The 24430-nt window shown below is 31.9% G+C and overlaps 2 long non-coding RNA genes across 4 annotated transcripts; both read right to left on the minus strand.

Moving 5' to 3' along the window:
- Window positions 1-358: 358 nt before the first annotated feature.
- Window positions 359-9103, minus strand: LOC132603966 (uncharacterized). Of its 3 annotated transcripts, XR_009568599.1 has the most exons (5): window positions 9027-9103; window positions 3733-3772; window positions 3511-3647; window positions 2051-2110; window positions 359-1224 (listed from the first exon to the last, which is right to left on the minus strand). It is a non-coding gene; the product is annotated as an uncharacterized LOC132603966 (long non-coding RNA). The 3 variants fall into 3 exon arrangements; XR_009568600.1 differs by lacking the exon at window positions 3511-3647; XR_009568601.1 differs by lacking the exons at window positions 3511-3647; window positions 3733-3772.
- A 113-nt stretch (window positions 9104-9216) lies between these two features.
- On the minus strand, window positions 9217-14525 carry LOC132603965 (uncharacterized). The gene is made up of 6 exons (XR_009568598.1): window positions 14250-14525; window positions 13377-13435; window positions 13152-13254; window positions 10468-11644; window positions 10290-10369; window positions 9217-9520 (listed from the first exon to the last, which is right to left on the minus strand). It is a non-coding gene; the product is annotated as an uncharacterized LOC132603965 (long non-coding RNA).
- Between the last annotated feature and the right edge of the window lie 9905 nt (window positions 14526-24430).

The following is a 24430-nucleotide window of genomic DNA, read 5'->3' on the forward strand; positions in this document are numbered from 1 at the left end:
ATAATTAATGTCGATTTGGAACGTTCAGATGATAAATATTTTCATAATGAGCAAACTAGCAATAGTGACTTGAAGTTGGAAAATTGGCAACATAGTACATTTTCATGAGTTAATTTCTTTATGATTACTGAGCCCAACCCATTAATATAACAGTTAGGTTAGAAAACTACTTTTGTCACATCAAAAGACACTATAATAGTATAGTCATTAAAGTTCACCCTTATACGAGTAAAGTCAACTATTTTTTTGTCTTACTAGTTTAGCGCACGTGCGTTGCAAGTGTAATTCGCATCAATCAATAACAGATTACATATAACAAGATCGAATTATCTCAAATAACAATTGACGTTAAAATATATGCATCATTCATTTAAAGGACTTATTAAGCTATAAAGTAAGACTAAAACCTGCATAACAACAATTACTTGAAATAGTGTATTAATTAATGAAAGACATATGAATGTTTGTAACAAAAAAAATATGTTATAGTTTTGATTATATCGAGTTTATGCTAAATATAGTCAAAAATTCTACAGCTAGCACGCTCAATTTTATGCAATTTTGCTACTGACACATATGACATAAGCTTCACTTGGGTTAGACCTGATAATCACATTAAAAACTTGTTCTATTTTATGATATTTATCCAAACAAATCTTAATAATTATGTAATAGTAGTAGTAATTACCTGATTTGTGTGCACACTTGGAGAGACGGACCTTTCTCTACTACTTTTTTCTTTTGTCTCCAATAAGTGAACAACATATAAGCGTAAATAATATCAGCATGAAATTACAGTCTCTAACTATGGATCGGATAAAGAAACATAGAGCTGCAATTCTAGTCTCATCTCAACATATCGGATAAAGAACAATTGATCATCAGATCGGATAAAATAACCTGTAAAAATAATGTGCTTTCTTAGCTACAATGCTAATCTCGATATATTATGAATATATACACCAATTAAAGCTTTGAAAAATACTAATGATACCTCCTTTCCATCGATTTTTCCAATTATACAAAATGCCATGGAAACAACTTCTTCGTAATCAAGTTATGGAGATTCTTTTCAACAGATTCATAATATTTAAAGCATGGAATATGAAACTGGACGTCTACACCAAATACGATTTATATCTCAAAGTATAGGAAATTGGATATATACCTCTTCGTTCAATCAATAGGAATTGTTGAAATAAAACTCTAATAACCTTTTCTTGCCTGGGAAATTAAACGTCAAAAATATCAATCGAACTACATGTTTCGTACCGTAAGCAGGAGGCAAAAAGGAAAGAAAACTTAAAGAAGATGCATGAGAAGGATGGAGAGTTCTCCACTTTTCAGCCAAAATCATTGAAAATGTAACAATCAAACTTAAACATAATGCTCACAAAGCAATCCAAAAAATTTAAGTTAACTCCGTATATGATAAATTTATAAACAAATACGTTGTTATGCAACACAAATTTAGAGCCACTTCACTTCAATGAAAGAAAAACAATAAGTCATTGATCACTCTTAGCCTCGGATGGAACCAAAATAAATCAAAATTTCAAATAAATATATGATCAAAGTACATTAGACTTTAGACTAAAAAGAAAGGATAACGCATGCTGGAAGTATTGATTCGCCTTAAGATTACCCATGGAGAATGAGAGTTTCTTATATGACTTAAAATTTGCCATAGTTGAGTTTTTCTTTTTTCTCCAAATTATATATGAGTTCAATGTTTTTCTAATGTAAAAGACTCCTAAGAGTTACTTGAATTCTAAGGATACCACGGAATTATTTTTTGTAACTGCCATTTTTCGTAACGCGTAACCCAATGCTGTCATCAACTAAACATCAACAGGAAAAGTTGAGACAATCAAACACTGTTGGTTTCACGACAAATAATACAACATAAATTATCCCTATAATTTGGAATTTCACAAATAAAGAAATTGTCATTTTTTTAAGAGACGCAACATCAAGAAAAAAGAACATGGATATCAATATTATATTATGCATATGGAATATATTTAAGCTAAAAGAAAAATAAAAGTACCAAATAATAGTTAGCAATCATCGGTTGGCTTGGATACTTCCGTTATTCATTGTTAACAACCTGTTCAAAAATTGACTCAAGTCATATATGAAATTCTCCAAGTCCACGACATGAAACAAAAAAGATAGGGTAACAAAAAGAAAACAAAGTTGCGACAAAAGTTGATGAAAAAGACTTTGAGATAGAGCTACGACCAAGTTGATGAAGAAGACAAACCAAAACGAATTTGAAACACCAGTATATAATTCCTTTTATAAAAGTGGATGGATTCATAAACCAAATAGGATTTGAAAGCTGGGCGAATTTAGTAACTAAATTTGGGGCACGTGAACACATGGTCTCTCCCTAAAACTAGGTATTTTGTGTATGTATTTTTTTAAATTGGTATAATATTACATGCTGGAACACATACTACAAGAAACCTAAATGTTGCACTTGGTTGAAGGTTGAGTTATTTACCAAGAGAACTAGGGATCAATTCCCACTAAACACACTTTTTTCCTTCTTCTTTTTTTGTGGTGAACTCATATTCTAAAAATCGTAGATTCGCCTCTCTAATGAAAGAGTGAAATATTAAGGCACCAACTGAAATCCTGGAAACAAACCTTGTAAGTGTGCCATTAATTGGGGGTAAAAGAATTCTAAACGTAAAGTGTATCCTAAACCTAAATAAACAAAAGCCATATTCAATAAAAAGAGGATAATCAACGAGAGTCTTTTTATTTTTATAAAAAATATATTATTAGTTCAAGATTCTGCTTACATCGATTAAAAATTTAATTACTCAAAATATGAGAGGGGAAGAAGAGCTATTATGTGGCTAAAAGGAAAGGAAAGTGAGTATATTTTAGAAAAGAAGGATTCGTGTAAGATTTTTCTACCCAAAAGGAGTGCAAATTGATCAAAATTTTAATTGCCGTAGACTTAGAGGATTGACTTTAGCATAGTTCAATTAGGAAAGAATTACATACCTAAAATTTAGTTGGTTTTTAAGTCCTAAATTTAGAGAATTAATCAAATAATTATTTCTAAATATTATGAAAATAGTAAATGATGATTTTGTCTATTGCAGAGTCTTTTAATGAAGGAAAAAAAGTTCAATCAACATTTCTAAGGTCCTTCGTGCTTTTAATATAGTACTAGTTTTTACGTACGTGCCTCGCACGTAATCCCAAGACACGGGATGAGGAAAGCTGGAAATCAAAACGTTAATGTATACAACATATATGTAACTAATAGTTTACTCAGAATATTTATAACCAAAAAAGTATTGATTTCATGCCAAGTATAAAGATATAAAAGAAGTTACTTTCTTACTAAATCACACGATACTATCATTATTATGTTTTTATTGGTTATGTGTGTGAATGAAGTGTGAAAGAAAGACTTATATGAGCATAATTAGCAGACTTCGCAGATTAAACCATAAAACTCGCTTCTTGTTATGATTTTGTACTTACCTTTAAATATATTAGTCGGCTTTACAATTTAATAACACGTATTGTCATCCTTCTTCTAATTAATATCACAGCACTTCTTCTTTTTTCTCTTCTTTTTCTGTTGTTCTTCCGTCTGTCTCCCTCTAAATAGTGAAAGCCTTAAACCCGTAATCAAAAAGTAGTTTAGGCAAATTCTACCTAACGTTTAACCTCTTACAAAAAAAAAAAAATCATTATAAATACCATTATCAATATGTCGTTGCCCCTATTTGTATTTCAACATCTGCAAATAAAAGTGGTGGCGAGTCACTATATCTCCCACATTCATAACAAATTTTCGTGAACTTAAGAAGAATTAAAAACCAACAAAATAATGTTGGATAGAAATCTACGTTAATCAATCTTCTGCAAATTCATGTTGCGCTAAATTTTTTATGAAACACCAAAAAGCTAGATTAAGTAGTGATTACTTTAGACCAACAGACAAAATATAATTTGAGATGATTACTAATAATACAGAGATTAAACCATCAGAGACCTAATTGAATAGTTCTTGATATTCTGTTGTTATCCAATATGAATTTCTTTTGTTCTATTAAAATTTTAGTTAGCTTACAATTAGTCTTTAGTTCATTTTATATAGATCAATTAGTTTTTATATAATCAGACTAATTGAGACTTCTTATAACACGGGGAATAGCGCACATTAGGATCAAATATTAGAAACCTAAGTTAGGTTCCTAATATGATTAGAGTGATTATACCGTTAGTCAACCTCCTAGTCTATACAATTTTTTTATCCTAATATACTTATTCCAGTTGTGTCCTTTCCTTGTGTGCTTTTGTTCAAATTAATGAAATAATTAAGAGTAAAAATCGTTCAATATTAAAGAATATTTTAGTCAATCAACATTTATTTTTCGTGCTTTTCATACGTATCTCGTGTTGCTATTCCTCCTTGTACCATTAAAGGATAAATAAAAAAGTAAATAAAGAACAAAAAGTAGAGGAAAAACGATAATTTAATGGTCACAGTTGGCGATTACCTTTCACCAAAGGCTTTAATATTATTCTATTATTCTCAGTAATTTACGTAATGGTGTCATTATTCAATTTAATTAGTTTAAAATTTACTTCTAAGAATTCCAAAAAAAAGGGTAGAATTACTCATGACCACGTTATCCCAAGCATAAACATAAACTCATTTTTTTAAAAAGGAAGAAAAAACCCTAGCGAGAGCATCTCTCTCTAGGCAATTTTTTTTGCAGTGAGAGAAAGCTCACCCTAGCCTTTAATGGCCGCTCCGGCCACTGGACAACCTCCTTCACCATCATTAAACTACTCACATATACTCAAATCTACAACCCTCAACCCACATTCGACCGCCAATATGTCAGCAAACCCTAATGACTCTACTGCCTCAACTTCACTTATACAACTACCTCTTAAACCTATTACTTACTTGCATGGTGAGCCTACAATTAAATATGATATGAAAGAACTTGAATTGATGATTATTCAACAAGAATTACAATATGCTTTTGTGGGGAAGTTTAGTTATAGATGGCCTGACATTAACTCTTTGAGAACTTCCATTCCAAAGCAATGTGAATTAAAGGGAGATGCGAAAATTGGTCTGTTATGCAATAGACATGTATTGATTAGGTGTACACTGTTTGAAGATTATGTTACTTTAATGTCAAAGCCTAATTTCTAGATTAAGGAGAAGAACATGTATTATTCCACACGAACCCTTAAATGGGATCCATGGTTTACGCCTGAAGAGGAAACTAGTATTGCTTTGGGCATGGATTTCTTTCCCTACTCTAGCATCTAATTGGTTTGGAGAATCGCAATTATTTTCATTAGCCTCGGCAGTAGGTAAACCATTAACAATTGATGAAGCTACTAGGAACAAGACGAGACCTAGTTGTGCTAGGGTTAAAGTAGAAGTCGACTTAGTGAAGGAGCTGCCTAAGAGGGTACAAATTAATGTCGTGCACGGTACGGAAGTGAAATCTAGGTGGGTGAAAATACAATACGACTTCATGCCAAAATATTGTAAGAATTGTAAATTGCAAGGTCATGATGAACAAGGAGGTTGGAAAATCCATCCTGAACTTGTGCCAGAGACTGAGGAGGAAGAAGATGACAATGGTGATGAGGAAGAGGAAGGAGAGATTCCAAACAATGCACTAGCAATCGCCAAAGGCAAGAAAAAGATGGAACCAAACTTTAGCCATGCAAACCCATTGAAGGTATTACAAAGCGGATTAGTTGTGGGCAATGTTGATGATGTTAACAAATGGAAGACTCAACATGGTAAGAAGAACAAGAGGAATAAGGGTAAGGGTCACAGACACATGCCATTACCAACTGATGATCGGAGGAATATTACTAATATACCAAAAAACACTAGCCTATCAATTCCTAATCATAGTACTGTGAATCAATTTGCAGCACTAGAATTAGGAGAGGGTGGTGGTAAAGGTATTGGTGATGGAGAGGGTGTTAAGGAGGATGTGAATAAGGAGGTAGTGGAGGTAGATGCAATGGTTGTTACTAATACACAGGTCCAGCTAAAGACTCCTTTGGATGCAGTTACTGCCAATGCTGTAGTTAGTCCTAAGAAAAGATGAATTCACCTGAGGCAACTAAACAATGGGTGAATAGGTCCTTTTCTAAGCCTGCTGCTGATGGTATTACTGATGGTTCTAAGAAGAATCTGGGGGCCAGGAATCAACAATGTGTAGAGGTGCCATCTACTATTGGCTCTGCTGAGAAGACAAAGAGGAGGTGGAGTGATGAAATGGAAGAAAATGGGGAGGAAGATGTTATCCCTTTGGGTGCAGCAGATCATGATATGTCTGCAAATTCAATGACAACTTTTCAACAAAGGAAGGACATGTTAGAGAAAGATGCAGACTGTGTTGATGTGCCTATCTCAAATGATAGGCCTTAGACAAACATGAAGGAAATTGGTGGAAATAAGGTGACTAATAAGGATGCTAAAGTGCAGGAAATATCAGCTCAGAAGACAAGCAAAGGTGATGATGCTATTATTGAAGAGGTATTGGAGCATGATATGCATAAGGAATCTGTAGTTGATATTGGAAATAAAGTGATGGAGTGTGACAAAATTCCAAGAAGTGATGGAGGGTGACAAAATTCCAAGCACTAATGTTCTCAATGCTACTAAAGATTCTAATGAAAGGATGGGTACTTCTGATAGCAATACAAAGAAACATGGATCAGGTAGGAAAGGAGTGACTATAAATAAGAATAAGGGCAGTGCAAACCAACAACAAGTAGTGCAATATGATTCTGATTCATCTAAAAAGAACCACAATCAGGTTGCAACTATTCAAAATGTCAAAGGAAGTATACAGGTGGCTATTCCAGATGGGAGGAAAGTAGATGGGCAAATTGATTTGGATGAGGAATCTACAGATCAAAATTTCATGAATGCAGCAAGAGAAGGTGATTTGTCCCCTAAACAGATAGAAAAAGTGATTGGAAAAGGCAGGAGGAAGGCAACAAAAGAAAACACTACATCTCAGGCTCATGGGGTGCACACAAGGAGAACTGCATCTAAATCCAATAGTTAGTGATGATGAATGCACTAATTTGGAATATAAGGTCAGTAAATACTAAAAAAGCCTTTAAGAGGCTTTTGACAATGCATAACAGACACCATTTCTTTCTTATTGGTTTGATGGAACCTTTCCAACAAGCATATAAGATGGAATCATACAGAAAGAGGCTTGGACTTGAAACTGCAATTGCTAATATCTCTGGGAAGATTTAGGCATTTGTGGATGTAGAGTATGAAGCTACTATCCTGATTGATAGTGTACAACAGCTAACATTGAGTTTACTTAATAGGAATCTTGGCATAGAGTTGGTGGTTACACTAGTTTATGCTGAGTGTAACAGGTCTGAGAGGATAGATTTGTGGGATTCATTGCATCACTTGGCATCAGATATGGCAACACCTTGAATAGTGGGAGGTGATTTTAATGTTATTGTTGATGAAGAGGAGAAGTATGGTGGATTGCCAGTCTCTCTTGCTGAGGTTGATGACTTTAGACAGTGCATTCAAAATTGCAACTTGAATGATCTGGGATATAAACAGAGTATTTATACATGGTGGAATGGAAGAGGAGGGGATGACTGCATTTTCAAGAAGCTAGATAGGTGTCTAGGTAGTCTTGAACTGCAAGATTTGTACCCTGGATTAGAGGTTAGTCACTTGATTAAAAATAGCTCAGATCACTCGCCATTGTTGATTGAACTCAAAAAAGAGGTGCCACAGTTCAAAAAGTCATTCAAATTCTTGAATTTCTGGGCCAAACATGAGTCATTCATGGATGTGGTAAAAGAAAACTGAAATATTGAAGTTGAAGGTAATTCTTTCTGGATGTTTAATTTGAGAATGAAGAACATGAGGAAGGTATTGACAACTTGGAGTAGAGCTACATATGGGGATATCTTCCGGAAGATCACAAACTTGGAAGAGGTCATATAGGTGCATTAGGCTTTATTTGAAGCAAATCCCTCCTGTGGTCATAGAGAAAAGCTTATGAAGGTGAATGCTGAATACACACAAGTGTTAGCTATTGAAGAAGAATTCTGGAAACAAAAAGCAGGGATGACCTGGTTCCAAGAAGGGGATAAAAATTCCAAATTCTTTCATGCTCATGTAAATGGTAGAAGGAAGTTAGAAGGATTCAAAGCAATGGTGGGGCTTGGTTAGAAACTGATCAACAAATTGCTGATGAAGCAGTTAGATTCTATCAAGAACAATTTCATGAATCTGCTAATTCTACAGATTTTGAGATCTTACAACATATTGATCCTATGATAACTACATAACAGAATCATGCACTTGATGCTATGCCTAGTAAACAAGAAGTGAAGGATGCAATATTTGGTCCACTACTAAAAAACTGCTAAAAAGCGACCTAAAAGAATATACTTTTCTGACCTCATGAGGTCGGTTTTAAAAAATTGCGACCTCAAAACTGACCTCATCAGTAGGTCTGGAAAGAGCCGGTCGCAAATTTTTATCGACCTCATGTGGTCGGTGAGCGATTCGGCCAAAAATAAAAGAAAATTAATATACCGACCTCATGAGACCGCTATATTAAATTGTTTTTTTTTTTCGACAAAAGTATTAGCGACCACGTGATGTCGGAAAAATTACATTATTTTTCATTTTTTTTAAATCCCGACCTCATGCGGTCGGTATATTGAAATTTTGTTTATTTATTTTTTAGTGTTACCGACTACGTGGTTGGAAAATTACAATAATATATAATTTCTTTAAGAAAACTGACCATATGTGGTCGGTAATTATAAATTTATGAATAGTGATAATCAGGACCTGACCTCATGAGGTCGGTTTATGCAAAAGGTAATTTATTTACCGACCTCATGTGGTCGGTTTCTTTAAAATGTGAAAAATGATATGAACACAACCGACTTCATGAGGTCGGTTTCTTAAAAATATGGAAAATGAAATTAAGATAACCGACCTCATAAGGTCAGTTTTTAAGGTCGGTTTTCTGCAGAAAAATTGGCAGCATTTTGCTGCTTTTGCAGTTGCCCACCTGCCAAAAATCATAAATAATTCTATATTCAGCTAAAACCAGCTGCAAACAATACAACAAACACCTATAATAACATGTTACAACCCGCACTACATCAAATTCAACTAGAAACTACTTCAAAGTTGAATCAAAACGTCATTCAAACATTCACAAAAGACATTAAACTACACCAACCTTTACAAACATCCACAAAACATTAAACTAGTCTACAACATTAAACTAATTCAACATTTACAAAACATCCACAAAACACTTTTACATTTTTACAAAGGTATCTTTAATTAATAATTAGTTAGAAGGATAGAAAATCTTGCCTTCAGGAATATCTGCAGCTATAACAGCAACTTCAGCTAGCAACCACAAACAGTATTTAACAAACCATGGGTATTCAACCCTGCATAATTCTGATAAATGTTTGCCTGCAAAACAAAAATGGGTTAAAAGAGTTAAAATAAAATTCCATAGGAAACATGCAATACATAATATAATGTGAGTGTTTAATGTAATAATGTTTTGACTAACTTACTAGTGCTTACTCCAAGATTAGCAGCAAGTGATTGAATAATAAAAGCAAATATAAATCCAATGAGAATCACATATATATATACTAGATGATGTGTGCCCATGCCATTAGTCCGATATTTTGTTTCTAAATTTGAAACCACTAAAGCAGCCAAATGAAACCTTTGGTTTACAACTTGGGCCAAGTTTAATGGGGCCAAGTCATTCCATTAATAACCTTTGCTACGTATGTACATAACATGCAAATTTTACAAGGCTCTTGGTGTTCTGGCCATCAAAATTTAAATGTTCAAGGCAGAATATAAGAGAAAATTTGAGTCTGTTATCTTGTATATTGAATTGTGTAGGGAAAAAACCCAAATCATATAAATAATTACAAAGGCATGGTCTTTGATCATAATTGAAATATTTTTTAACCTTGTGCTTCAATTATATGCAACTCAAAACATAATCAACAGAAAAACGGGGAGCTATTTACATCAACCAAAAATTCCAAAACTATTAAGCATTTAATCCGGAATTATATTTAGCCCAAAAGGAGAATCATGTCAAACAAAATGAATTGAACTCAAGTTGGTGTATATATTCCTCTTATTCATTTTAGTAACAACTCTGTTGTGTAAAATGTATTGTAAACACGCACAGAAAAAATTAATAGTTTACTACCTAGTAGTAGATAGAATGACCTCATTTACTTTCTTGCTTTCTTCCTTAAAGTGTGGGAGTGTGTTGCTTGTATAATGAACCTGAAACAAAAATTGAGATTAGAATCCATAACTCTTACCGGATTTAAAATTTAAATAAATACAGAAGAAATCAACAAAGAAGCAATAGCTTTGCTCACCTTCTTAGGAATCATTCTGGAGGATGCCAAAAATTGTGATCCCACATTTGACAAAGTTAATGAGATTTCAGTAATCCACTAAGCTTTGAAATGGCAAGAAAAAACCTTATTGAATTAGAAGGAACATAAAACAAACTAATTTACCTCAACTATACTTTCCAGTTTACTTAACTATCAAATATTTCTCTTTCTTAGTGTTGGTATCAATGTACTCAGAGTATCCATAGCCATAAGTGAAAGTGAATTCTCACGAGGAAAACAAATCTAAGGTGAAAGTTTAAGGCCAAGAAAGAACAAAAGGGGAAAAGAGAACCATATCTGTATCGACTAAGAAAAGCATATTAAAAATATTTACTGGTTTCTACCAATCAAAACCAATCATTCAGCTCACATGGATCTCCATTTCCATGAACTCAGACCAAAAAACCTACCTGAACCCATGTGAAATTTTCTATTCAATTGACAAATCGTTAAGTAATGCCATAATTAACTACATTACCTGGAAGGGATATCAGATACAACCAAAAGCTAATTCCTCAAGATGTGCCTTTGATTAAAGACAACAAGTCTGCAAATCCAATAAATAATTGAACCGGATTTTACCAAAGGAGCACTGGTCTCTTCAGCCTAAGAAAACTCTATGTTTAATATCCTAGATTCTTTATTAGTGAAATTTTATTTATTTATACTCCAATGTTCTTTGTTCGGCATCTACCAGTAGCATATTTAGTTAGTAATAAGCAAAAGGAAGGCTCTTTCCTTTCTGGCCCCTGTCCTATTTTGATGCATTTTGCGCTTTCAACTGTCAAAGACAGCCCATATCTCATATCTTTGGCAAACTTTCTCTATGTGTGCAGCCTTGAGTAATTTGACTATAGAGCCACAAGAGAAACATATTTGGGTAGGAAAGTGAACTTTATTATATTGGTTTCTATCTAACATGAACTTTATTATATTGGTTTCTATCTAACATGAACTTTATTATATTGGTTTCTATCTAACTGAACTTTATTATTTGCTTAAATATAAGTCTATCATGTTGACCAATACTATCGCTGGTCATCTGCTTCCTGAGCTTCATATCTCCTCAGAATTCATATGGTATAAACAAAATTGGACAGTAGCTGCGCTAACCAATAGTGTTAAATGCTCCATGGACCAAGTATAAAAGGCAAACCTGCCAAGCCCAATAAAAATCAATCTTCAAAACATGAGTTATAGAAAAACACGAATTCAGAAAATATAGACAAATTTGCAGAATAGCTCTAGTGCGCTTGCAATTTGAATTGATTCATAGAAACAGGAAAGTAATTTTCTCCTCAACTTTATTCCAAATTAAGCAAAAGAAAAAAAAACACTAAACCACTCAGGCTATCGCATGCCGTAACATTAGACAGTTGTTATTAGTTCAGTTAAAGAACTGTCCTCTGTTTTGATATCTTCAGTCTAGCAGTTAACGAATAGATTTGTTTTCATGTACAGCAGACAATAGCGCAGGACAAGATAGAACGGAGAGCCAAAGATCTAATCTTAAATCTCAAATACACCCAAACAGACATCCTTTAACACTATAGGTGCAAGAACTTCTTTCATAACTATTACATTCACCAAATTAAAATAACTCTGAAATTTGAGAGAATTGATAAGTGTCAAATAGATTACCACATCTTTCCCTCATAAGAGAAAGATGAAAGGTTGTATTAATCCATTTTAGTTATTCATCTCATGAGTGAGATCAATAAATGCTCCGTATAGAAAAATTGCGAGCTAAAAAGATAAGGTCAGTATATAGAATAGTATGACTAAATGAGCAAGCTCCAACCTAAATAACCTTGTAGTAATATTTTCAAAGTATTCTTCACCTTAATATTTCCAAAGCGTAGACAAACCCAACCTTAATATTACAAAAAATGATTTACTGATGTTATATGATACGCCATTCTCTAAGCATAATTGACAATTTCGTTGACATTGTTAATTTCTGGTTTCACCCCTTTCATACAATAGTACAACTCTTCTTCGAAAGTTTATAACAAACAACTATGTGCTGCAGAAGTAGCATGTGATACCTTGTCCTACAATATTTTGGTTGAGTATCATAGACACCCCAATTCACATAGATTCTTTGTGAATCCTATTTATTTATTTGAAGGACTAACCAGAAACTATAACATAACTACCACTTTATTTTATATATAGAATAATGGTCTAAAAAGTTACACATATCCTCTATTTAAGATATGAATTATTAGAATTTTGTTCTAGCATTTCTCTGTTATTTCCTCTACCAAGAAGCTATCAAAAGGATGAGCAAGCATTCTCCGAGATGAAATTTCAGAGGAAACTAAGCATCCTGAACTATTGTATACCACAAAATATTGAGTTAAATTAGGAAGAAAAAAAGAAGAAAAATATTTCGAGAAGAGCTTAAATGTGATAAACTGATTCGGGAAAAATGCTAACTGGGCTTTAAAATCAAGCTCAAACTTGAACTTCAGAAAGGGATTATTTAGCAAATAACAAATCAAAGATTTAGATTAAATTCATGACTAATCAATCAACATATATCCTTTCTCACTCTGAAAATACCATCATAGGCAATTGAACAGACATCGAACTACTTTTACCAACACATCCATTAAATTCCTTATCAAGAACAAAATTAGGAAGGGTCGAGTACTAACCAGAACACAAAAATAAAGCAAAGGCTGTGGTTTAAACCGAACAGAAGTAGCCTGCAACCTTACAGTTGCCACTGCAGTCAGTCCATCATTTTTCATCAAAACACTGTATAGAAACCTCTTGAGGTCAACATAATTGAGATGTGACCAGCAACTTTAGATTTGAATATTTAGCATTAGCATTTATGCCTACTGTACAAGTGTCCTAATTGTCGGGATAAATAATACCTCAAATTTTCTGAACAACAACAAATTTGAGCTTGCACTTCCGCACAGGATAAGAGCTCCTGCATACACAACCCCAAATCTCAACAATTTGAAAACAAGAATCGAACTTCATTCTTATCACTTTACTCATAAATCTATAAAAACAGAGAATTAGATAATACACCCCCATAATATCTTGGATTTCAGCTTCAGAAAGTCAAAAATTCCAAAATAAAAAATGAAGCTCCAGTTTATGCAATACGGGCTACAATTACTACTTTATCTCATAAACCCATCATATGTATGCAATATGGGCTACTAAATAATATTCATATTCATGCAGAAAAATGTAATGAAGAAAAGATATCCATCAATAATTGATAGCTAAAAATTTCAGTAAAATATCCTACAAAACGTTTGCTCATTTCTACCAGGTGCAAAGAACTTTAACCACAGCAAAAGGCTATAATAATCATTGATGTTTCTCATTAATGCTAATTGCAAACTACTTTAACCCAAAAGGGAAATTTGAAAAGCAACATTAATAACAATATGTCTCCTATCAAGTATTGGGCGTTAAGTTTGACTCAAATCAATAAACAACAATTTCTACTAATGAGCTTTATCTTTTCTTCAATTAATGCTTGCAAATCCATCCATATGTAATCACTTGTCACTAATATTAATTTCGTTTAGCTATAACCCAGAAACTATAATCAATGAAATCCACAAAAAAGGGAGCAAAAAACCAACGCACAATTAACCTTTCCAGCTATAATCAACCAAATACACTAACCCATAAAACCAAATTAGTGAGAAACCCACAAAAGAAGAAAAAAAAGTAAAGTGTCTTGAAGAACCCTAAACTAGAGCCCAAGCTATTAAAAATAATACCTGGAATAGATGGTCGTGGCGGACTGGACGCCGGGGCTGGCTGGCCGGCGGCGGACTGGACGTCGGCGCCTAAGAACCTTAAACGTGAAGATTAATCAAATGCAACATCACTGAAAAGGGTAAATGTAGCCAGAACTCTAATAAGATGAATTTTTAATCAAAGAGAATTTTGAATTTGATGAAAGACGTTTGAGATGCTTTTGGTAAGAGGGATGTCGGCGAGGACACACGGCTGTGGTTAAAGAGAAAAAGAGATGAGGGTTTACATTTTGAGTGACAAACTTAAAAATGGGGTAAAAATTTAAACCCGTCAACCGCTTCGGGTTAACCGGTTCAAACCGGTACCTAGACCAGTAAAATCAGAACTAGAACCGGTTAATTGGTTCAGTTAACCCGTTCTGATTAATCGTATATTAACTATCGGTTTCGATTTCTATTTTTTTGAAACCGGTTAAACCGGTAAAATCAGAACCAGACCGGTCGAATTAAAAAAAAAATTGTAGTCGTTGGGCTGCTAATTTGGAATGTTGGGCAACGGTCCATTTGCAAAAATGATCGTTGCCAAACTGTCCCAAACCCATTTTTTGCCCCCTCCAAACCCCCAAACATTTTTTTAACACTTTAATCCATCTCTCACCCCTATATAAACCTCTCTCCATTTTTATTTTAATCCACACCAATTCACTCTTCTCTTTCTCTCAAATCTCAATCTCTCAATTATAGTTACTTTGCAACAATTAGTCACTTTAAATTTCTCTCAAATAAATATTATAAAGTCTTATTATAGTTTTAATTATTAATTTTGCAATTATAATATTGTTGGTGAAGTTGGTGATTTTGCAACAATCCGAAGTAGCTTTGGTGGATTTGCAATTCTAGCCGCCTTTATTTTGTTGGAAATTAATCCGGCAATTTGGTACTTTCGTTCCAACTCTATCTTTATTTTTCGCAATTTAATTCTAGCAATTTAATTTGTTGCAATTTATTTTCTTGTGATTTATTTGAGTGTGATTTAAATTAATTCTATTTAATAATGTCAAAGAGATTTAGACGTGGTGCCGGTAGTAGTGGTATTGTTAGGGGTGGTGGAACGGGTACACTAAATGGTCATATAAGAAAGAAACATATGGATATTTGGGGAGAGCAAACGGGTTCAAATGTGGGGTATTCAAATGATAATAGATCCACGAACCGGTAAAATTTTTAAGTATGACAAGAAAAAAGAGCGTGTAGAAATAGCTAAAATGGTAGCTTATGATTGTTTACCGTTTTCCTTTCCTTCGAGTTTGGGGTTTGTTACTTACATTTAACGTTGTTATAATTCGTTATTTGAGAGTATTCCTAGAAGTACTTGTAGAGCGGATGTTATAGATTTGTATAAAAAATATAGATTTTATTTGCGCCATGTATTTAATTCTTTAAATCGGAAAGTGCATTTAGCCAAGGAAGACAGCAAATTGGAGACCATAGACACTCATTATCCGGCTTTAGCTTACAAGTACTAGTGTGCATTCGCGATTGGATTAGATCGGAGCGGCGCAACCAAAACTTAGAAGTGGAGGAAGGCGAAGAGGAAGAGATTGAAGATTTGATAGCAAGTGGACCGGACCAAATGGAAGACTTTGAAGATATCTCCATGGCCAAAAAATATGGGGGAAATTAACCAAATGATTGAGAATTGGTGATTTTATTATTCTACTATTTCTTTGCAACTCATGTATTATTTGCAAGTTAAAAAAAAACTACAACTTGCAAATAAATGTTATCCAAGAATGAATAAAATATATGGCTCATTGAGCTTTCTTCTATTTACTTGTGTTCATATTTTTACTTATATTAAGTTAGGAATATACCTAAAATATACTAAGAATATACTTATAATATACATCTACTTAAATTAAAAACTAGAAAGTTATATACTTGAAAAATAACTAAAATATACTAAGAATATATTTATAATATATAGTATACATATAACTTAAATATATATATATATATATATATATATATATATAGTTTACGTTTTGTTCTAGACGTCTAATACGATCTTCAGCGCTAACGATCTCGTCGTTGATGAAAAATAATTCCCAATTAAGATTATTTCTTAATTAGTATTGTTGTATTATTATGTAAGTCTCGGCGATGGATTATGTCTATGTATCTACTGTATTCAGTTAAAAACTTTGTTGTTTGTCTAAGATTTACAAGTCTTCTTTGGGTGAAATATATCATACGTTAATTATAACTTATATATTGAGTAAAACTATGTTGTCTCATATAATCTTCTCTTTAAACAGGTATAGGTCCAGAAATCTTCTCGCTTTGATACCAATATAAAGAAGGGTAGTAAATTTTTCAATAAGAAAAGTTCAAAGGACAAAGCAGGAAATTTATATTGTTTTCAAATAAATTTTTAACAATCCTACTCGGTACTTCCTCACTCCTATATTTCTTCTTATCATGTAGTTATAATTAATTTTCTGTCTATCTCCTAAATTATTATTATTATTATTATTATTAACAGTACTTTGAACAGTAACTTTTTTTTTAATCGGAACTTTGTGCAATCACGAATCTTGTTATACTGTTCATCTCTTTCTCTTAACATTTGTTCTTAATAACAGTCTTCTTTAACCACACCCCGATAACCACGGTCAACATCGTCCTTTATTATTTAGACATTAAAATGACCTATTTAAAACCTAGGAATTTACAGGTTAATCCATCGAGGTTATTAAGAAGTTAAGAGAATAACCATATACTAAGAATAACAAATTCATGATGATAAGGAAGTAATTACTTAAACATAATAATCACAAAATAATTTACATAATAGGGAGATTAGTACAGTAAACATAGTAAATAAACTTACATGGTTTGAAGAAGGAGAGAGGTTTCCCTTTCGGGGAACCCCAAAAAACTACTTCACACTAAGGGGTAGTTATTAAAAGCTTAATACTGATTTACAATAGGGTTTATATTACACAGGTTTTTGACTGGGCAAGGGATTGGAGCATTTGATGAAAGAGAAGGGGAATATGGAAATTTTCTAGAGAGAGGTGGTTGATGCTCTTGTTGGTGATGCCTTTGCTTCTTCACAAATGCTACTATTTATAGGTGTCTGGTAACTTATATCCATCTGTTCTAGTATTATCATTAAGTCTTTTATAGTTTATTACCATTCTCGCTTTTCCTCTTACTATTTCGCTACGATTTCTTACCATAAATGCTGCAGATCTATGTTTAGAAGTAGATCTCCGTATTACTCCTAAGTGCAATAGTTCTTTTATTTGTACTTTAAAATCTTCTACATCTTGATTTGTTGCTTCAATCGAAGCTGTTTTAATTATATAGTCTGGATTTATTATATCTAATTTACATACAATCTTATTATTTTTCCAATGTTTTAATGGTTTTTCTCCTATAATTTCTATTTTATCTAGTATTTTTATTATATTATCTAGGTCTTTTTGATTTTTTATTATTCCTATTCTTTCTATTCCTGTTTTAAAATTATATAACTCTGTCTTTATGTCTATTAAAGTATAATTTTTTTCTAACGAATCCTCTGCTCCTAGAATTTCTTCTTCTTCTTCTTCTTCTTCTTCTAGAGTTAAATTTTTTATTTCTGGCTTATCTTTACAACATGTATTATTTTCTTGACACTCTTTACAGCAACTATCTTCTTTCTTTTGCAGGTTGCGTTGATCTGGTGTAGGGATCTTCTTATGACGGATTCTAGTTTCAGTCTTAAGAACTTGTACCGGTGTATGAGTAATGTTTTTTAAGAAAATTACTCTATCTCTTGTAATCATACAACTGCCATTATTATGTAACATAAAGTCTAATCCTATGACAAAATCTACATTTATATTAAGGTCTCTTACCCATATCTTATCCATTTTATAGCTTGGTTTGTAAAATTCTGAACATGTATTTATAAAGCTAATATAGGCCTTATGAACATAATGTCTATATATGTTATGTGTTCCATCCATTTGTATGGCTGCAACTGGTTTTTCTAGAATTTTTATTAAATTAGGTGGAACTATTCTTTTATTTATTATGCACTTTGTGCACCCTGAATCTACTAATGCTAATGTTTCTATCTCATAATCATCTATTTTAATCCTGGCAAGTATTTTTATTATTCCTAATTTTTTATCTTCATTACATACTAATGCTTCATGATCTTCTATACTCATTAATTCTGCTTGAGAATCTTCTGGTATTATTCTTAATGGTTTCATTATTGGTTGTATATTTGATAATCTTATTTCTTCGTCTTCACTATCTACTTCTTTTTGTTTTCTTTTTTCTAGGTTACATAATCTAGTTTCTAATTCATTTATTCTTGTTTCTAATGTTATTTTTCTTAGATTAAGAGTAGGGTCTTCAATTTTCTTATGAGTTTCCTCTCTATTTATTTTTGTCTTAAATTCTTTTTCTATACACATTGTACATCCTTCTATATAGCAATTTTTACATTTAGCTCTTTTGTCTCTACTAGGATACCATTTACAAAACAAACATGCATTACTATCCAATCCCTTATTTCGTTCGAACTCATGGTTATAGTCTTCCGCTATATTTGCTAAATTATCTATTGCTTCTAAGTCTAGATTTTCTAATCCAATTTCATTGATTAATTCTTCTGCTCCTGAGTCTGACGAGTCTGTTTTGATTTTTTCTTCAGTGTCTACACTTACTATAGAATATATACTCTCTGTGTCTGACATATATTCGTCTACATTTATTAACGTTTCTTGAAAATCTTCAATTAACTGAGAATTTCTTGTCTTATTATTTATTCTTTTTGGATGTGTATTTGCTAAGTGTTCTACACTTCCACAAGTAAAGCATTCTAGTTTATTTTTATAATACCTTTCTGTTCGATATTTTCTTACATGTCTATTTCTGTCTAAATAAGGTTTTCTGGCTGCTGATTTTCTAAGATAATATTTCTTTCTATTATATTGAGGATAATTTCTATTATAATGTGTTCTGTATTTTTTATGCTTTTTCTTTTTGTAATTGTCTTTATCATAGCTTTGTGTAGTGTAAACTACGCTTTTACAAAAGTTCATTTCATTTTGTTTTAGCTGTTTTTGTATTTGTATATGGGTGCATTTCTCTTGTAGTATATCCATTATATGTTGTATTCTATGTCCTATAGACCATTTTAGATTAGGATTTTGCACTACTCCGTCTCTCTTATTCCACCTATCTTCTATTTCTCTTCCTAAGGCTCCTGGTAGTTTATTAAATAATTTTTTACCTAATTCTTGGTCAAACGCATTTCCACTAATAGTACAGTAGTAAAAATAACTGTTTAAAAATTTCTTAATATGAAACCAACTACTTATGCTTAGTTGTTCTAATTTTATTACCGCATTTCTTTGTAGTACCAATAATCCACTATTTGGGTCTTCCCCTGTAATTAAAGTATGTATTTTATTAGTAAAGTTATATGGATTTGCTCCTATAGATACTAAGTGTTGAAATTTCATTGGAAAATTTTCCTTATAAGCTTCCCATAAAGTTTTGGCTGATTCTCCTAAAAAAGTTTCTAAATATTTATACATTGTTTCTGCGTCTGTATCACTGTATGTTTTTATATAGTCTGCTACTACTATTCCTTTCCAAAGATCTATTACTGAATTCCATCTTTGTGGATCATGTGCTGCTATATTTAATATTTTACCTTTATTACCTCCTTCTTGAAGAATAATAGGTTCTTCTATAGGCATTCTTTTTTTTAATGGTTTAACATTGTCTATAGGTTCTCCTGCTGTTCTAAAAACTCTTCTTCTAGGTACATTTCATGTGCTAGTGTCCACTGTGTATTGTTCTCCTGTTGTTCTTTGAAATGGACTAGAACTAGATGCACTAGATTCCATTAATTCTTTTTGGCTTGTTATTGAGTCTATCTCTATTTCGTCATCACTATATTGCATATCTTCTAATATTTTATCGAATTCGTCCGATTTCTTCTGATATATATGTTCTACTCTATATCCCCAATTATCAATTCGAGCTTCACATAATTTAAAATGATTTATGGTTTCTCCTATTGTTAGTTCTCCTAACTTACACCCTTTACATCTAAAAAGCATATTTTTGTTTTCTTTTTGAAGTTTTTTTGCTTCTTCTATAGCTATGTCTACTTCAAAATCTTTTTGTATTAATTCTATGTTCATAAGGGTTGACTCAGTAATTTCATTAATAAATGCAAGATAATTATTTAAAAGTCAAGCAAGAGTTAAATAACCTATACCCAGAATATATTAAATTAAGTAGTACCAAAGAAAACCAGTTAAGACTACAAGAATTAAAAGATATAATATCAAGATTAGAGTATAAGTTACTAGAATATATAAAATCTAGAAAGACCTCAAGAATCAAAAGCGATTTAGACCATATTAATTGTATGAGAACACTACCCTTTGTTAGATAAATAGCTATTAATCATTGGTATTTATATAGAGATATAAAGAAAAGACGAGAATATAGACAAGTAGAAAAAGCCTTAAGTGCGTATTTAGAGATAATAAATTCAGAAACATTATCATCACTAATAAACAATAGATTCTTACAAAGTCAGATTAACGAAGAGACAATCTCTGCTATAACGTGGGAATTACACGGTATAAGAGAAAATATAGCAAGACTTACAACTATTATAGAGCACCATAAAGAAGTGTGTAAAATAAAAATTCCGATAGGGTAATAAATAAACCTAGAAAAATTGATACATTAAAAAACCTAGAATACTTAGACTTAAGTATATACCCAGAAAAGAAGTATAAAGCATTAAAAGATCATAGTATTATAAAGTACAATTTCAGTAACGGAGAACATATACTACATAGTGAAGACAAACAATTGAATACATTAGTAGATTTACTCATAAATTTTAGTGAAAAAATACAAGAAAATAATAAAGATGTCACTAGAATATTAGAGGTGATAGAAGCATCTCAAACTAAGCAAAAGAAAACATTCGAAAAATTAGAAAAAAATCTAGATTACTTAAAAACACAAGAATTAGAATTAGAAAAGAAAGTTCAGACTCTAGTTAATAAATTTAATCTAGAAAAATTACCTACAAAGACAGAAATAGAAAAGTTAGTTAAAGTTGTTACAGAAAAACCAAAAGAAATAGAACTAAAAACAACCCACATAGTCTGTAAAATAACGCAACAAGTAGAAGTTTTAACCAGTGACATTAGAGAATTAAAAAAGACAGTAGCAGAACTAAAAGAAATCACTCTTTCATGAGTAGACCAACATTAGCTCAAGAAGAAGCCTCAAAATTAATAGAAAAGTCTATACCTTTACCAGCAGACTACAAAGATTATATACCTAACGCTAAATCGGACCAAATAATACTACAACAAAATATTACTATAATTTCATTAATATTAGAAATAATAAATAAAATAGAAATAATAGTACCAAGGTTAGAATTATTAGGTGAACGCGTTCGGTGGTTAAGTGAACAACAAAAGGAGAAAAATAAAGAGACCCCTAAAAATAAAGAAGTTGAAGAATTAATAGAACAATTGAAAAAGGTTGAGATAACACCTCAGAAAGAAAAAGTTAAAGTAATCAGAAAACCACAAAGATGGACCTTCTTTCAACTAGACCAAGAAACGAAGGAGGATCAGAAAGGCAAGAAAGACTAAGAGTAAGTTTTTCAGAAAATAGAATAGGTAATAATTTCTTATCAAGAATTTTAAGTAGAAGAACACCAGAAGAAAACAATCAACAGCTAAGTGAGGTAATAGACGTAGATAGAAATATACAAATTTTCCAACAAAACCAATTAAACTATTAAATCCAAAAACCTTATATAATATAGGACAGTTCTCAAGTACAACACAATTATATAGACATTATAGAGAAGAGCAATTATCAGCTATAGGAACTAAAGTTACTACAATAAGTTTAATAGACCCAGCGGCTGTAAGACAAATAAAAAATACTGGAAGAAGTTTAATGCATATAGGATTAATAGTAGTAGGATTAAAAGGATTAACTAGAAAGAACTTAGGAACTAAAGTTCTAATAGTGATTTACGACGATAGATGGTCAGACATGAAAAAATCAATAATAGGACTAACGGAGGTAGACATGACAAATAATGGAGGAATCTTTTATATTAGCCCAGATTTTATAATGAATTTAGCAGAATTTGAAAAGCACATAAAAATAGGAATACAGACCAAGGGTTATGAAGAGATGTATAACGGTAATAATTTATTAATATGCGTAGAATTTCTAGGAAAAATGACTAATAATAGTAATACAAAATTTAAAATTAAGGTAGAAGATGTAGTAGAAGTAATGGGAAATAGAGGAATAAGACTAATAAAACCCATAAAGATAAATCCTGAAGACTATGCAGGGATGGAATGGAATCTAGAAGATTTTAATAGAAAAAAGATTTTACAGCCAGAATCTCACCTAATGTACACTAATTCTAAGGGAGAAACATCTATACGTTTTACTAATTATAATTATACGCCACAAAAAGACATATATATACGTATATATGAATTTATAAACTTAGAAAAAAATTAAGCTATAAATAACTTAAGTTATAATATATAAGTTATAAGTATATATAGTATACTTAAATATATATATATATATATATATATATATATATAACTTATAACTATATACAGTATACATATAACTTAAACACACACACACATATATATATACTCTTACAATAGCACCAACAAGAGCACCAACCACCTCTCTCTAGAAAACTTCCATATTCCCCTTCTCTTTCATCAAATGCTTCAATCCCTTGCCCAGTCAAAAACCTGTGTGATATAAACTCCTATTGTAAATTAGTATTAAGTTTTTAATAACTACCCCCTAGTGTGAAGTAGTTTTTTGGGGTTCCCCGAAAGGGAAACCTCTCTCCTTCTTCAAACCATGTAAGTTTATTTACTATGTTTTCTGTACTAATCTCCCTATTATGTAAATTATTTTGTGATTATTATGTTTAAGTAATTACTTCCTTATCATCATGAATTTGTTATTCTTAGTATATGGTTATTCTCTTAACTTCTTAATAACCTCGATGGATTAACCTGTAAATTCCTAGGTTTTAAAGAGGCCGTTTTAATGTCCAAATGCTAAAGGACGATGTTGGTCGTGGTTACTGGGGTGTGGTTAAAGAAGACTGTTATCAAGAACAAAGGTTAAGAGAAAGAGATGAACAGTATAACAAGATTCGTGACTGGACAAAGTCCAGATTAAGATAAAAATAAAAAAATAAAAAATAAAAAATTAATGTTCATTTTACTGTTCATTAAAAAAACGAAAATTTTGGGAGATAGACAGAAAATTAATTATAACTAGTTTGTCTAAGATTTGCAAGTCTTCTTTGGGTGAAATATATCATACGATAATTATAACTTATATATTGAGTAAAACTATGTTGTCTCATATAATCTTGTCTTTAAAAATTTACTATGTTAGTATATCTGAAAAAGACATACTCCAACAAAGTATATGTTTTGCCTCGCTCTAATACCAATATTAAAGGGGGTAGTAAATTTTTTTTTTTAAAGGTCTAAATGTTTCTTGTGATGGCTTATTGATATTGTACTCCTATTCTGTTCCGAAGGGAACACTCATAAGGTGCCAAGTAGAGTTGTGTATATGGTTTTACTAATGATTTCGAGGAAATGAGTTTTATACTAAAGGAAACATAAAGTTTGATTTTCAAAACCACTCCTAAGGGTGTGCGATATTTACTACTTCATTTCATTTACGATTTATGTTTACATTCCATAGTATCATCCCTTTGTATTGATATGATCATTTATTCTTTGGGTAAGGCAATGAGATGAAATTGGGTAGAGTATAGGTAGTAAAAATTTCATAACAATTCTACCCTCAAACCTGGAAGTATGTCCTCCTGAGTCTAGTGAGATACAAATTTGATAACTTTTTATGAAAGATTAAGGCTAATAACTGAATTGTGATGAATTGATTAGTGACTTATGCTTTAAATTGAAATTTATATTTGTGGATTGGGTTTGTGTTGATATGATGGTGATATTAAGCCGGAAGCGGCTACCCGAAGGGGCCACCCTAACTAAGCCGGAAGCGGCTGTCCGAAGGAGCCATCGTTATTATGCCGGAAGCGGCCGTCC

Source organism: Lycium barbarum, chromosome 7, assembly GCF_019175385.1.
Source record: "Lycium barbarum isolate Lr01 chromosome 7, ASM1917538v2, whole genome shotgun sequence".
Taxonomy (NCBI): domain Eukaryota; kingdom Viridiplantae; phylum Streptophyta; class Magnoliopsida; order Solanales; family Solanaceae; genus Lycium; species Lycium barbarum.